The 15,832-nt window shown below is 39.2% G+C and overlaps 1 pseudogene; it reads left to right on the top strand.

The window, feature by feature from the left end:
• Nucleotides 1–14,941: 14,941 nt before the first annotated feature.
• Nucleotides 14,942–15,048, top strand: LOC129640514 (uncharacterized; annotated as a pseudogene).
• The last annotated feature ends 784 nt before the right edge of the window (nt 15,049–15,832 follow it).

Below are 15,832 nucleotides of genomic sequence, written 5' to 3'. Positions count from 1 at the left end.
GCTGAGCACCAAGAATTGATGCTTTTGAACTGTGGTGTTGGACAAGACTCTTGAGAGTCCCTTGGACTGCAAGGAGATCCAACCAGTCCATTCTGAAGGAGATCAGCCCTGGGATCTCTTTGGAAGGACTGATGCTAAAGCTGAAATTCCAGTACTTTGGCCACCTCATGTGAAGAGTTGACTCACTGGAAAAGACTCTGATGCTGGGAGGGATTGGGGGCAGGAGGAGAAGGGGACGACAGAGGATGAGATGGCTGGATGGCATCACTGACTCAATGGACGTGCGTCTGGGTGAACTCCGGGAGTTGGTGATGGACAGGGAGGCCTGGCGTGCTGCGATTCATGGGGTTGCAAAGAGTCAGACACAACTGAACGACTGAACTGAACTGACAACAGACAATGCAGAAATATGAAGGATTATAAGAGACTATTATGAGCAACTATATGGCAATAGAATGGATACCCTGAAAGAAATGGACAGATTCTTAGAAACGTTCAATCTTCCAAGCCTGAACCGGGAAGAAATAGAAATTATGAACAACCCAATTATAGGCACTGAAATCGAAACTGTGATCAAAAATCTCCCAAAAAACAAAGACCAGGACCAAATGGCTTCACAGATGAATTCTATCAAACATTTAGAGAAGAGCTAATGCCTATCCTTCTAAAACTCTTTCAAAAAATTGCAGAGAAAGGAACACTTCCAAACTCTATGAGGCCACCAATACCCTGATACCAAAACCAGACAAAGACAACACAAAAAAAACTACAGGCCAATATCACTGATGAACATAGATGCAAAAATCCAGAACAAAATTTTAGCAAACAGAATTCATTAACACATCAAAAAGCTCATATACCATGAGCAAGTTGGGTTTATTGTAGGGATGCAAGGATTCTTCAATATAGGCAAATCAATCACTGTGATACACCATGTTAACAAACTGAAAGATCAAAACCATATGATCATCTCAATAGATGCAGAAAAAGCCTTTGACAAAACTCAGCACCCATTTATGATTAAAACTCTTCAAAAAATGGGCACAGAAGGAACCTACCTCAACATAGTAAAGGTCATATATGATAAGCCTACAGCAAACATTATTGTCAATGGTGAAAAAGCTGAAAGCATTCCCCCTAAGATCAGGAACAAGACAAGGGTATCCATTCTCACCACTATTATTCAACATAGTTTTGGAAGTCCTAGCTATGGCAATCAAAGAAGAAAAAGAAATAAAAGTAATCCAGATCAGAAAAGAAGTAAAGCTCTCACTGTTTGCAGGTGACATAACAATATATATAGAAAACCCTAAAGATACTATCAGAAAATTACTAGAAGTTATCAGTGAATTTAGCAAAGTCACAGGATACAAAATCAAGACACAGAAATCACTTGCATTCCTGTATACTAACAATTAAAAATCAAAGAAATCAAGGAATCAATCCCATTCACCATTGCAACAAAAAGAATAAAATATCTAGGAATAAACCTACCTAAGGAGACAAAAGAACTGTATACAGAAAATTATAAGACACTGATGAAAGAAATCAAAGACAACATAAACAGATGGAGAGATATTCCAAGTTCCTGGGTAGGAAGAATCAATATTGTGAACATGACTATACTACCAAATGCAGTCTACAGATTCAATGCGATACCTATCAAATTACTAATGACATTTTTCACAGAACTAGAACAAAAAATTTCACAATTCATATGGAAACACAAAAGACCCCAAATATCTAAAGCAGTCTTGAGAAAGAAGAATGGAGCTGGAGGAATCAACCTTCCTGACTTCACATTATACTTCAAAGAAACAGTCATCAAGACACTATGGTACTGGCACAAAAACAGAAATATAGACCAATGGAACAAGATTGAAAGCCCAGAAATAAACCCACACACCTATGGGTACCTTATATTTGACAAAGGAGGCAAGAATATACAATGGGGCAAAGATAGCCTCTTCAATAAATGGTGCTGAGAAGACTGGACAGCTACATGTAAAAGAATGAAATTAGAACACTTCCTAACGCCATATACAAAGATAAACTCAAAATGGATTAAAGACCTAAATGTAAGACCAGGAACTATAAAATTCTTAGAGGATAACATAGGCAGAACACTCTATGACATAAATCAAAGCAAGAGCCTCTATGTCCCACCTCCTGGAGTAAAGGAAATAAAAGTAAACAAGTGGGACCCAATTAAACTTAAAAGCTTTTGCACAGCAAATAAAACTATAAGCAAGGTGAAAAGACAACCCTCAGAATGGGAGAAAATAATAGCAAATGAAACAACTGACAAAGGATTAATTTTCAAATTATACAAGCAGCTCATACAACTCAATGCCAGAAATAGAAACAACCTAATCAAAAAGTGGAAAAAGACCTAAACAGACATTTCTCCAAAGAAGACATCCAGATGGCTAACAAACACATGAACAGATGCTCAACATCACTCATTATTAGAGAAATGCAAATCAAAACTACAATGAGATATCAACTTACACCAGTCAGAATGGCCCTCATCAAAAAGTGTACAAACAATAAATGCTGGAGAGGGTGTGGAGAAAAGGGAACACTCTTGCACTGTTGGTGGGAATGTAAATTGATACAGCCACTATGGAAGATTTTTTAAGATTCCTTAAAAAACTAGGAATAAAACTGCCATATGACCTCACAATCTCACTCCTAGGCATATGTCCTGAGGAAACCAAAATTGAAAGAGACACATGTATCCCATTGTTCATTGAAGCACTATTTACAATAGCTAGAACATGGAAGCAACCTAGATGTCCATTGACAGATGAATGGATAAAGAAGTTGTGGTACATCTACACAATGGAATATTACTCAGCCATAAAAAGCAATGCATTTGAGTCAGTTCTAATGAGGTGGATGAACCTAGAGCCTGTTATACAGAGTGAAGTAAGTCAGAAAGAGAATGATAAATATTGTATACTAATGCATATATATGGAATCTAGAAAGCTGGTACTGATCAATTTTTTGCAGGGAAGCAATGGAAAAACAGACATAGAGAACAGACTTATGGACATGGGGAGAGGGGAGGAGAGGGTGAGATATAGTTACTCTCATATCCATTACCATGTGTAAAATAGATAGTCAATGAGAATTTGCTATATGACTCAGGGAACTCAAATAGGGGCTCTGCGTCAACCCAGAGGTGTGGGATGGGGAGGGAGATGAGAGGGAGGTTCAAGAGGAAGGAGACATGTATACCTATGGCTGATTCATGTTGATGTATGGTAGAAAACAACAAAATTCTGTAAAGCAATTATCCTTCAATTAAAAAATAAAAAATATACAACAAACTAATGATTATAACAAAAAGAAGCAGTCTTATGGATATAGGGAACAAACTAGTGGTTATCCTTGGGGAGGGAGATGAGGGCCATATAGGGGTGGGGGAGTGGGAGGTAAGAGTCTACAAGGATGTATTGTACAACATGGGGAATATAGCCAGTATTTTGTAAACACTGTAAGTGGAATATAAACTTTAAGATTTTCATTAAAAAATATAATTTTTAAATGGAAAAAATCTCCATTATCATTTTCATTAGCTTTGTACATATTGAGTTTTATAAAATTTCTAAGAAAATGTTTTTTATTACTGTAGTCCATCAGCACTTTGATCGTATATCCACTATAGCACTTTAGCATCCAAATCTAATAAAATACAACTCATCTGGAAATTGATGAATAATTTATAGAATAATTTGTAAACACTTTCCACATACAATTACATGAGATAAAGGGTATACTTTGAAAAAAATCAAAATAGACTCATATTGTTGTTAATAAGCTACAAATAGGATTAAATTCCTTCAATCATAAAATAGTTGTTGAGCCAACTGTTTTAACAATTTATTCCTTAGGTATCTTTTGAATAAATTGTATTTTAAATGGAATTCTTTTTCTGTAAAATAAAACATTTTTCAAAAGTTTCCTTGAATGTACTAATCTAAAAAGAATCATAAACAACTTTAGAACTTAGTCATCCAAATTAATTTTTGCCAAAGAGAAGTAATGATATTCTGCTTTGCAATATAGTATAAGTAAGAAATTTAGTTGTAGATGCATAGATGCTAAAAAAAAATACTGAAGTAAGAAGACATAGTGAAAGATTCTTTGCTCCCCAAAATATTTTGCACTTTGCTGTGGAAAGATGTTAAGAAGGATTTTATCCAAAACACGTGACTAGGATGTTCACTTGAAACAAAGTGAATGGCCTTAGAGTTAGACTATTCCTTTCTCTACACTCAGGTTTCTAGGTTAAAAAATGAGTTTTGTTTATTTTATTGAAGTATAGTTGATTTACAGTGTGTTAATTTCTGCTGTACAGCAAAGTGATACAGTTATACATATATATCCTTTTTCATATATTTTCCATTATGATTTATCCCAGGATATTGACTACAGTTCTCTGGCCATACAGTACAACATCGTTGTTTATCCATCCTATACATACTAGTTTGCATCTGTTAATCCCAAACTCCCAATCCTTCCCTCCCCCACCCAATCTTGGCAACCACACGTCTGTTTTCTGTGTCCGTGTGTCTGTTTCTCTTTCATAGATATGTTCATTTGTGTTGTGTTTTAGATTCCACATACAAGAGATATCTATGGTATTTGTCACTCCCTTTCTGACTTACTTCGCTTAGTATGATAAACTCTAGGTCCAGTGGTTTTTATTTTTAAAGTTGCTTTTTGTGGAGCTACTTTTAGGCCACTTGGGGAAGGGATTAGAGAAAGTAAGGTAGAGTTTTTCTTATTATATTTTATTGATTAATTGGCTTTAGTATATCCAAATGGACTTGGCCATTCTAATCATGTATGCTTAAAGATTTTCTGGAATCAAAAGGAAAAAGATTAAAAATCCAATTCTGCCACAAATAATGTGCTTCCTAAAGTAGAATATCCTTAGCTTATTACCAAATTTTGCATAAATATCTTCTCAAAATATTAATTATGTTACTATGTTTTTAAGTTATGTTTTTAGCATCAAAATTTCAGTTTAGGGTAGTTGCAGTTTTTAATAACTGGTGAGCTGGGTGTGTCAGTTATCTATTGCTGCATAGGAGACTGCCTCAAAGCTTTGTGGTTTAAAACAACAACAATTGTATTGATCACAATTCTGTGGACCATCCATTTGACCTGGGCTCATTGAGGGCAGTTTTGTTGATCTTGCTTGGATCATTTATGGGCCTCCAGTCAGATGACAAGTTGGCTGGGAGCTGGCTGGCCCTGGCTGACCCCACTCACACATCTGACAGTTAGCTAAGGCTGTCAACCAGGGCACCTAGGTTGCTCACTGTGCTCATGGTGGCTGGGTTCCAACTGAGCAGAACTGCAAGTTGTAGGGCCCCTTGAGGCTTCGGCTTGGGAAATCCTACAGTGTCACTTCTGCCGCTTTCTGTTGGTCAAAGCAGATCATATGCCAGCCTGAAGTCAGAGGAAGGGAAAATAGTTCCTGTCTCTTGACAGAAAGAGCTGCAAACAATTCGTGGCCATATTTATCACACTAGGTGATTTGGATCAACCCTCTCATTGGAAATATTGAAATAATATCTTAAAACTATGGAAGACCTAAATATATATATATATATATATATATATATATATATATATATGTGTGTGTAAACTTTATATATTATAAAGTTTATTATTTATATAAAGTTTTATAAACTTTATAAACTTTTATAAAGTTTATATATATATATATATATAAAGTTTATATATATATATGAACTCCCAGGTTAATGTTTAACATGGGGATGGTAGCCTGTAGTCCATGTTATAGGTTCTCAGAGCACTGAAGATGAATAAGCTTTACACCTGGGATCCAGATGTCCAGGACCAGGACACAGTCACAATAAAAGGGAGTCTCTGTGATTCTGCAGCATTATGAAGGGACCCAAGAAGACTGAACCTCCAGGATCCATTCCCTTATTCCCTATCCCAGGAGACTAGAGAGAAGTCTGCCTTGACTCTGAGCACAGCTAGAGTAGAAGAGAGAAGGAAAAGAGCCCCTGAGAAGTTGGCACATGCCTGTCTCATGCAAATTTGTACCCCCAGAACTCCTAGCTTCAATGAGCTGGGTCCCTCAAGCCCTGAACTTAGTTGATGAAATCTGGACAGGAAATGCCTGCAAGGTGTCTGGCCTAATCAAACCACAAAGCCTCTCGATCCGAGGCCATTGGAAGCCACCAGAAATAATTTTCCTAAGGCACCTACCAGCCTGGAGTTCATGAAACCACCGGAAAACAAGACATGATGAAAATTAACCTGCTGAGGGGCTTCTCTGGTGGCTCAGTGGTAAAGAATCTGCCTGCCAATGCAGGATGCACGGGTTTGATCCCTGGTCCAGGAAGATCCCACATACCATGGAACAACTAAGCCCATATGCCACAGCTATTGAGCCTGAGCTTTAGAGTCCTTGAGCCACAACTACTGGAGCCCGTGGGCCCTAGAGTCCATGCTCCACAACAAGAGAGGCCACCACAGTGAGAAGTCTGAGAAGCATAACTAGAGAGTAGCCCCCGTTCGCTGCAACTAGAGAGGAGCCCTCACAGCAGCAAAGACCCAGCACAGCCAAAAGTAAATAAATAAAATAATTTTTGTTTTACTTTTAAAAGAGAAAGAAATGGCCAGACCTGAGTACCACCACATGCTCAGTCATGGGCCAGTGGCCACCCCAAAAAGCCTAAGTGCAGTTCAGACACTGGGAAGGACCCCAGAGGACCCAACAGCAGGAGGCTATCAGCTAACCTCCCTCCTCGCAGGTGGTCAGAGCCCCTTCCATGCCTGTCACAGACATTGTAAGAAGTGAGAACACCAGTCAGAGAAGGGACAAATATTTGCATTATATATATATATATATATATATATATATATATATATATATATATATATATAACCAAGCACTTGTGTCCAGAATTGAAAGAAACTTCTGTAAATCAATAAGAAAAAAGGAGACAACCCAATTTAGAAAAATGGTTAGAGGAATGGAAGAAGCACCTCATCACAGAGGAAATCCCAAAGGCTATACTGTCTTTTTTTAGAGAAGTATATGTGTGTGTGTGTTAAGTCACTTCAGTCATGTCCAACTCTTTGTGACCCCATGGACTGTAGCCTGACAGGCTCCTCTGTCCATGGGGATTCTCCAGGCAAGAACACTGGAGTGGGTTGCCATGCCCTCCTCCAGGGAATCTTCCCAACTAAGGGATCGAACCCAAGTCTCTTATGTCTCCTACATTGACAGGCATGTTCTTTACCACTAGTGCCACCTGGGAAGCCCAGGAAGGTATATATAATAGTTAAACTATTAAAATGCAAGGGAGTGACTAATGTGGAAATCAGAATAGTGGATACCTCTGAAAGTCTGTGGAGGGTGTTGTGATTGGGCCATGTCTTAGTCCACTTGGGTTGTGATAACAAAAATATCATAGACCAGTGGCTTAAACAACAAACATTTATTTTTCACAGTTCTGGAGACTGGGAAATCCAAGAGCAAAGCACCAGCAGATTTGATGTCGCAAGAGGGCCTGCTTCCTGGTTCATAGACAACCATCTTTATACTCTGTCCTCACAAGGTAGAAGAGACAAGGGAGCTCTTTGGGGTCTCTCTTGTAAGGGCACTGCTCCCATTCATGAGGGCTTCACCCTCATGACATAATCATGTCCAAAGGCCCAACTCCCAACACCATCACATTGGGAATGAGGCTTCAACAATATGAATTCTGGGGGGACACAAATATTCAGTGTATAGCAGGCCATTCTATCTCATGAATGGAGTTGTGGGTACATGGTGTTCACCTTATAATAATATATACTTTTTATAATTGCCTATTTATATTTTTATGTGCTTTTCTGTATGTCAATTCTATCTCACAATAAGAAAGCCAAAAAATTTAAAACATAGCTAAGACCATAGAAGAAAATATCTTAAATGAGAAATAAGCAATGAATAAAATCTTGGGCCTATCCAACACTTTTAACTCTGATATTTTTCCTCCATAATATTTATTACCTTCTGACACATCATATATTTTATTAAATGACTTTACTTGTTTGTTTCTCTTACCGTTCTCTAGAATGTATGCTCCATGAAGAGTTTTTTTTCTAATTTTCTGATTAAGTCTGTTTCTTAAGTCATATTACATAGGAGTGTGTAGAATGCAGTAGATGCTGAATATATATGTGTAGAATAAATGAATGAATCACATTCTAAGAATTTACCTTTAGCTTCAAAAGACTGTTCTGGTGGTTTGGGAATGGCCATTTTTGAATGCTGCTTTATGAATAATGGGCCTTCTGGTGGCTTGGGTAATAATTTTTCATCATGTATATGGTGATTGGTCACTGGAGTGTTCAGTTTCCCAGAGTCTTGTCTGAAGGAGGGCTCAGTTGCCATTTTATCTCCTAGGAGTTACCTCCAGAGTCACTTTTCTTCTTCCAAATTCTCCTTAAAGGTTGAGGTAAAGTGAAGAAAGTTTAACAAATGATCGGAAGTCAGAAAGCAATTCTGGACATAGTTCCTGCATATTATTGTCATGCTATTATAAACTCATGACACTGGTTTTGTCCTACTATGGCCATTGTGATGTCAGTAGAGAATGCTATTGAGATTTTTAAGAAAGGTCTACACTGAACAATTTATGGTGCTTTCCTAGTGTGTAAAGAGGACCATACTTTTCCTAGTGTGGGGTAGGAGACTTTCCCTTTTTTAATTTATTTTTAAATATTTATTTTTATTTATTTTATTTGGCTGCACCAGGTATTAATTGCAGCATGCAGGATCTTTGATCTTTGTTGCAGCATGTGGGAATCTTTAGCTGTGGCACATGGGATCAAGTTCCCTGACCAGGGGTTGAACCCAGGCCCCCTGCATGAGGAGTGTGAGGCCTTACCCACTGGACCACCAGGGAAGTCCCTTCCCTTTTACTGTATATACATTTACATTGTTTGACTTTTTAAAAGGTTTTATAAGAATTGCAGCTTGTATAGATAACAAATAGAAAGCAAATCTCAACTTGCAAGAATCTTGAGGGAAAATAAAATTCATTTCTAAAACATCAGAGGAAAACTAAGGGGAACAAGGATGACATGGTTAAGCTTTTGGGCTCTCTGCCTGGGTTTGACATACAATAATTAGTTGTGTGCTGTTCGTCTAGTTGTTTAACTTGTTTGCATTGTTGCCTCATCTAGAAAATAATAACAATCCTCACTTCTTAAGAGTTGTGAGGGTTAAACAAATTGCTTAGAACAGGGGTGTCACAGAGTAACTGTTCAATAAATGTTAACTATTATTATCTTTTAGTAGATAGGGAAAATAGTCATGATAAGATGTGTGTGTGTGTGTGTGTGTGTGTGCTCAGTCATGTCTGACTTTTTTGTGAGTCTATGGACGACAGCCCGCCAGGCTTCTCTGTCCATGGGATTTTCCAGGCAAGGATACTGGAGTGTGTTGCCATTTCCTACTCCAGGGGATCTTCCCAAGCCAGGGATCGCACCCAGGTCTCCTGTATTGCAGGCGGATTCTTTACTGTCTGAACCACCAGGGAAGCCCTTGCGTGTCCTTAAAAAGAAGGAGCCTGAATTTGAATTTAAGTCTGTCTTGTGTGTGCTTTGAGTGCTCAGTCGCTCAGTTGTGTCAGACTCTTGCAAGTCCATGGGCTGTAGCGTGCCAGGCTCTTCTGTCCATGGGATTTCCCAGGCAAGAATACTGCAGTGGGTTGCCATTTCCTACTCCAGGGGATCTTCCCCACCTAAGGATCGAACCCATGTCTCCTGCATCTCCTGCATTGGCAGGCAGGTTCTTTACCACTGAGCCACCTGGGAAGGCAAACTGCCCAAGAGGTTCAGTACCAAGTGTTGATCCTCTGGTTTATAAAACGTTGCTCTTGTAAGGTGATCAGTAGACAATAATAATAATAATATTAATTGAGATGTTATTGTATATCCACATTAAGTGCTTTATATGCTTTGTCATACATTATCACGTTGAATTCTCATCAATATCCTTAAAATTATTTAATACTATTTAACTCTGACTAGATAATTTATTGAGTGTTTTTCTGCTGTTTTTTTTCCTTTTAATGCTTGGAGGCCTTTATGCTTGACTGGGTGGGGTGTGAGGGACAAAGATAAATGCTTCTAAAGGCAGTGAGTTAGGAAATAAAGGGCCCAGAGCCCCAAGTCTCCACCAGAGGGAAGGCTCAGGTTCTTTTCCCTACAAAAATCCCAGGAGGGAATTTCAGAGGCCTCATGGGTGGGCAGGAGTGGGGAGGAGCAGATGGAGTGGTGCTCAAGGAGGCTGATCCCAGGACTAGAATCTTCCCCAGAAGAGACAAGCTCTCTGAATCCCTAGAAGGGGCTCAGGGGTGTTGAGTGATTTGCCCAAAGTCTAAGAGCAAGACACAGGTCTGAGTATGTCAGACTCCAGAGCTGATGCTCTGAACCACACTATCAGACTTCTTAGCATGACTGAGTCTCTTCAGATCACAATTAACTGTTGTCCTTCCATATGCATTTCTGGGGCCTAAAGCTGGGTGATGTACATATTCAGAAGTGTTAGCAAGAAATGGTGGTGGGAGAGTAGAAGGTCACGTGCAATTGAGCCACATGCCCTGCAGTTATACTGGGTGAACTTTGATTCCATATTCTAGTCTTTAATGTAGGCTTGCTTCCTAGATATGTGGCTCATTTTCTTTTCTTTTAAACTTTTTATTTTGTATTGGAGTATAGTCAATTAACAATGTTGTAACAGTTTGAGGTAGACAGCAAAAGGACTCAGCCATACATATACGTGTATTGTTTCTCCCCCAAATCCCCCTCCCATCCAGGCTGGAAATGTGGTTCATTTTCATTCAATAAAGTTTCCATGATGAATATTTGCAGATATATGTATTTGTAAGCCTTTATTTTCTACTTCAGTAACCTCTGCCATTAATATTTATGATTAATCCGTAAACCATATGAAATCATTCCTAAGTAGGTGACCCTAAATTAGCAAACTCCCATCCCATCAACCACAGAAGATTTATCCATTCTAGGAGTAATTTATTTTTTCATCACTGATTCTCTGGGGAGGTTTCAGAGCTTCTTTTCATCACCATTCCTTCTCAGATAACTGGCAAAATAGCCTGAGAAGCCTTTGAAAGTGCTGGATGTTTGATAAATGTCTAGCTAGAACTTTCATTTCAAGTTAAGGACAGAAGGTGATCCTTCTTCTGTGAATAATAATACCAGAAAAGAAAAGAATGTCTTGATATAGTTGTAATAAAAAGAGCCCTTGATATCTTAGTGTAATAAACAGATTTCTTACCCACCTGTTCTGGGAATTGACAGGTGTAGAAATAATAAACTAAAATGTCTCTGTAAATTTCATAAATGTAGTAGATAAAAGAAAAGGCATCTTTTTAAAAATCTTTTTAAAAATTGGAATTTAAAAGTCAGAGAAACAAGCTACTGTGTTTTAAAACTTTTATAAAGCCACATTTTAAACACAGGGGAGTCGGGTTAGGGGCAGAAGGAAGGGGAAAGAGGCAAATGAAAAAACCTACAAGCAAACCAACCGACCTGGGAACTCAGTATGGCCAGTAGATTTAAAAGATGTCATTACTGAAAAATCCTGATTAGCTAACCCTGTGGATCCAGGACAATAAGAGACGTGGAGCTGACTCAGATGCTCTTAGATCAACAGCCTCCCCAGCTGACTCACAGCCCTGTGAGCACAATCACTGTTGATTGTATGCAACAGATTTTGTTTCATCAATTACATGCTAATAACTGACCAATACAATAGCTGTGTCTGTTGGGCTATTTTTTTTATAATGGAAATCTGACATAAGCAAATGTACAGTGATCCCAGAAACCCTTTGGGTCAAATACAAGAGAATGGAGACCAAAAAAAATTCAAGCTTTCCTCTTTAGAAGCCCAAAGCCAACCGGAAGTAATACTGCAGGGCCTGGAGAGCTTGCTAGGGAATCCGTGCTTTAGAGGTATGGGTGGAGGATCCAGGAGGAAAGAGTCAGTGGAAGGAGGACGTTCAGCTACTCTCCCCTCTGATCTTGACTTCTGGGGAAACAACATCATGTTACTGCAGCCAGCACCAGGCTTTTAGGCTTGTCGCCTCTACTCTCAGATCTTCTCACTGTTTTGTCCATTAGGTGAGTTTGTCCTTATAAACTGTTCATAAATTGCTCTTCTGGTTTTAGGGGGTTTAACTGAAGTTCTCTTTGTTCAAGTTTTCTAGTTAAATCATCATATTCGGTACAAAAGGTCAAAGGGGGTAAACTTTGGGTTTTGCTACTTTTACTGCTTTTTGGCGTCATTCCTTTAACAGTCCTTTCTTTAAACTGCCAAATTAAAATTTCTGTCTCCTATACTTAAGATATTGAATAAGTGTTTTATTTAATTTCCTTTTAATAGTTGAGTTTGGTGGGAAGTTTGGGCTAGTTTTAGTTCCCAGTGTTCACATAGCATGCAGTCTCTTGGGTATAAAGTAAGTGCATTTGTTTAAGCCACACTTTTTGATTCATCCAAGCCCACTTTCCAGTATGCTTACCTTGTGACTTAATCTCTGCTGATATGTTTGATAGTTGTTAATAAGTTAAAAGAAGTTTTTGACGTTTGTGGAGGGTGAAGGGCAGTGTGTGCGTGCTTTCAGGCCTGATTGAATTAAGTGCTCTGTTCTTCATTTACTACTAAATCCTCCTTTGGCTTTTTATTTCATAAAAGCTTTCTTAGAAAATATTTTATGTTCTTGAGGTAGAAAGTATAACACATTTCTTCCCATCCCATAGGTTACACCTTGACCTAATGTTTTTATGCCTGATCATTACACTTACTATTATTTCTTTTAGGGTGTGCAGTATATAGACTGTATTAACAAGGGTTGGTGAGGTTTATCGGGCTTTATCGATGATAGAACAGGCTCCTCTGGAAGGGTATGAAACACTGCCAAGTCCTTTGAGTTTTAGGCTACCGCCAGTAGTACTCTAGTAAATAATGCTGTTGTTAGAATCATTTGGGTTTAGGGCTAAACAGAGTGGGATATCTAACCCCAGTTTGGCTGTAGTGTAATCAGAAATGTTAAGGTCAGTTTTACAACTTATTTTTATTTTATTTATATTTTATATCAGAGAAGGCAACGGCAACCCACTCCAGTACTCTTGCCTGGCAAATCCCATGGACGGAGGAGCCTGGTAGGCTGCAGTCTATGGGGTCGCTAGGAGTCGGAAAAGACTGAGCGACTTCACTTTCACTTTTCACTTTCATGCATTGGAGGAGGAAATGGCAACCCACTTCAGTATTCTTGCCTGGAGGATCCCAGGGATGGCGGAGCCTGGTGGACTGCCGTCTATGGGGTCGCACAGAGTTGGACATGACTGAAGCGACTTAGTATAGCATAGCATAGTTTATATATTTTATATTTTATTTTATTATTTATTTTTATTTGGCTTATGGTAGCACAGCTAGGACTTTATTTTGAGGTACTCTCTGACACGCTTTACAGTGGATTTCTATTAATTTGGGTACATTGTCTGACTGTGGTGGCCGGCCTAAATTTACCAACCCTGTTCAGTTCAGTTCAGTTCAGTCGCTCAGTCGTGTCTGAATCTTTGTGACCCCATGAACCGCAGCATGCCAGGCCTCCCTGTCCATCACCAACTCCCAGAGTCTACCCAAACCCATGTCTATTGAGTCAGTGATGCCATCCAACCATCTCATCCTCTGTCGTCACCTTCTCCTCTTGCCCTCAATCTTTCCCAGCATCAGAGTCTTTTCAAATGAGTCAGCTCTTCACATCAGGTGGCCAAAGTATTGGAGCTTCAGCTTCAACATCAGTCCTTCCAATGAACACCCAGGATTGATCTCCTTTAGAATGGACTGGTTGGATCTCCTTGCAGTCCAGGGTACTCTCAAGAGTCTTCTCCAACACCACAGTTCAAAAGCATCAATTCTTCGGGGCTCAGCTTTCTTCACAGTCCAACTCTCACATCCATACATGACCACTGGAAAAACCATAGCCTTGACTAGACGGACCTTTGTTGGCAAAGTAATGTCTCTGCTTTTGAATATGCCATCTAGGTTGGTCATAACTTTCCTTCCAAGGAGTAAGCGTCTTTTAATTTCATGGCTGCAGTCACCATCTGCAGTGATTTTGGAGCCCCCAAAAATAAAGTCTGACACTGTTTCCACTGTTTCCGCATCTATTTCCCATGAAGTGATGGAACCAGATGGCATGATCTTCGTTTTCTGAATGTTGAACTTTAAGCCAACTTTTTCACTCTCCTCTTTCACCTTCATCAAGAGGCTTTTTAGTTCCTCTTCACTTTCTGCCATAAGGGTGATGTCATCTGCATATCTGAGGTTACTGATATTTCTCCTGGCAATCTTGATTCCAGCTTGTGTTTCTTCCAGCCCAGCGTTTCTCATGATGTACTCTGTATATAAATTAAATGAGCAGGGTGACAATATACAACCTTGATGCACTCCTTTTCCTATTTGGAACCAGTCTGTTGTTCCATGTCCAGTTCTAACTGTTGCTTCCTGACCTGCATACAAATTTCTCAAGAAGCAGGTCAGGTGGTCTGGTATTCCCATCTCTTGAAGAATTTTCCACAGTTTATTGTGGTCCACACAGTCAAAGGCTTTGGTATAGTCAATAAAGCAGAAATAGATGTTTTTCAGGAACTCTTGCTTTTTCGATGATCCAGCAGATATTGGCAATTTGATCTCTGGTTCCTCTGCCTTTTCTAAAACCAGCTTGAACAACTGGAAGTTCACAGTTCACGTATTGCTGAAGCCTGGCTTGGAGAATTTTGAGCATGACTTTACTAGCGTGTGAGATGAGTGCAAGTGTGCGGTAGTTTGAGCATTCTTTGGCATTGCCTTTCTTTGGGATTGGAATCACTTCTCGGCCTTTTGGCTAAGATCAAGTGTAGTATCAGAGGCTTTAGTTTACTCAATAAAGCAGATGTGTTTTGCAATTCTCACGCTTTTTCTATGATCCATTGAACATTGGCAATTTGATCTCTGGTTCCTCTGGTTTTTCTAAACCCAGCTTGTACATCTGGAAGTTCTCAGTTCATGTAATGTCAAAGGTAGCTCAAAGGATTTTGGGCATTACCTTGAAGAACATGAAATGAGTGCAATTATACAGTAGTTTCAGCATTCTTTGGCATTGCCTTTCTTTGGGGTTGGAATAAAACCTGACCTTTTCCAGTCCTGTGGCCACTGGTAAGTTTTCCAAATTTGTGGGTACATTGAATGTAGCACTTTAACAGCATAATCTTTTAGAATGTGAAACAGTTTCAGCTGGACTTCCATCACCTCCACTAGCTTTCTTCATAATAACGATTCTTAGGGCCCACTTGACTTCTCAATCCAGGATGTCTGGCTCTAGGTGAGTGACTATACCATTGTGGTTATCTCGTTCATGAAGGCCTTTTTGCATAGTTCTGTGTACTCTTGCCATCTCTTCTTTTTCTCTTTGCTTCTGTTAAGTCTTGTCATTTCTGTCCTTTATTGTGCCCACCTTTGCATGAAATGTTCCATTTGTATCTCCACTTTCCTGGCAGAGATCTATAGCCTTTTCCATTGTATGGTTTTCTTCTTCTTCTTTTTTTTTGGGGGGGAGGGGGCATTGTTCACTTAAGAAGGCCTTCTTATCTCTCCTGATGCTTAGGATTTAAGGAATACCAGTTAGAAGTCAGCAAATCAAGCAAAGACTAGGAGAGAGCCAATTCAGAGTAAGGTACAGGCTAGGAGACAGACAATTAGAGTAAAGTACCAGCTAG

This window comes from Bubalus kerabau, chromosome X (assembly GCF_029407905.1).
Source record: "Bubalus kerabau isolate K-KA32 ecotype Philippines breed swamp buffalo chromosome X, PCC_UOA_SB_1v2, whole genome shotgun sequence".
In the NCBI taxonomy this organism is placed as follows: domain Eukaryota; kingdom Metazoa; phylum Chordata; class Mammalia; order Artiodactyla; family Bovidae; genus Bubalus; species Bubalus kerabau.
The sequence above is the reverse complement of the archived record's forward strand: the minus strand, read 5'-3'. Positions and strand labels throughout refer to the sequence as shown.